Here is a 1,563-nt window from a genome sequence, read left to right as displayed (position 1 = left end):
AATCTTAAAAATACAAATAATATATCAAAAAAATCAGAAAAATAAAACTAATTCATTTTAAAATCTTGAAAATACAAATAATATATCAAAAAAATCAGAAAAATAAAACTAATTCATTTTAAAATCTTGTCATTCCGTATTGCTCGTCCACCTTTAGCCCACCTCCTGTTAGCTTGAACCATTTGCACCGGAACAAAGGGACCTTAAAGGAGGGTCCATAGTCAAGTTCTCATATCTCCTCTATGTAACCATAATATGTGACCTTTCGCCCATTCTCGGTTGCTGCATCAAAGCGGACACCACTGTTTTGGTTGGTGCTCTTTTTATCTTGGGCGATGGTGTAAAATGTATTCCCATTTATCTCGTACCCTTGGAAAATCGTTATAGTCGAAGATGGTTTCTTGGCCAACATGTACAGCTGATCTCCAACATCATCATTGTCATTCATTAAATGTTTTCGCAACCAACTGCCGAAAGTCTCCATGTGGGCCTTTCTAATCCAGGATTCAGGCTTCCCCGGGTTGTCCGAGCGTAAAATATTCTTGTGTTGCTCGAAGTACGGAGCCACCAAGCTGGAATTTTGCAGAACTGTGTGGTGTGCTTCAGTCATAGAATGACCGTCCATACATATCGTGGATTTCCTTCCGATCTTGCCTTTTCCGCTTAGTCTCCCCTCGTGCCGCGATTGAGGAATACCAATCGGCTTAAGGTCAGGAACATAGTCAATACAGAACTCAATTACCTCCTCATTTCCATAGCCCTTGACGATGCTTCCTTCTGGCCTAGCACGGTTACGAACATATTTCTTTAATACTCCCATGAACCTCTCAAAGGGGAACATATTGTGTAGAAATACAGGACCGAGAATGGAAATCTCTTCGACTAGGTGGAGCAGGAGGTGCGTCATAATATCGAAGAAGGATGGTGGGAACACCAACTCGAAACTGACAAGGCATTGGACCACATCGTTCTGTAACCGTGGTAGATCTTCTGGATTGATGACCTTCTGAGAGATTGCATTGAGGAATGCACATAGCTTCACAATGGCTACTCGAACATTTTTCGGTAGGAGCTCAAAGCAATCGGAAGCAATTGCGTCATAATCACGTGGCAGTCGTGAGACTTCAGGTTTTGGAACTTTTTCTCCGCCATGTTTATTATTCCCTTTATATTCGACGAGAAGCCAGACGGGACCTTCATACTGCTCAGGCATTCAAAAAAAATGACCTTCTCTTCTTTGGTAAGAGCATAGCTGGCACGACCTTGAAACCATTCCGGATGCCGGTCATCTGGGTCTTTCAAAAGTTGCTGGTCCTGCCGTGCTTCCTTTGTATCATTTGTCTTCCCATACACGCCCAAGAAGCTTAGCAGGTTCACGCAAATATTCTTCGTAACATGCATCACGTCGATTGCAGAGCGGACATCTAGGACTTTCCAATATTCTAGCTCCCAAAATATAGATTTCTTCTTCCACATGGGTGCGTGCCCGTCAACTCCCCGCGGAACTGATTGTCCGCCAGGACCCTTTCCAAAGATGACTTTCAAATCCTTGACCATATCAAA

Source organism: Triticum aestivum, chromosome 3D (assembly GCF_018294505.1).
Source record: "Triticum aestivum cultivar Chinese Spring chromosome 3D, IWGSC CS RefSeq v2.1, whole genome shotgun sequence".
Lineage (NCBI taxonomy): Eukaryota > Viridiplantae > Streptophyta > Magnoliopsida > Poales > Poaceae > Triticum > Triticum aestivum.
Note: the sequence above shows the minus strand (reverse complement) of the source record.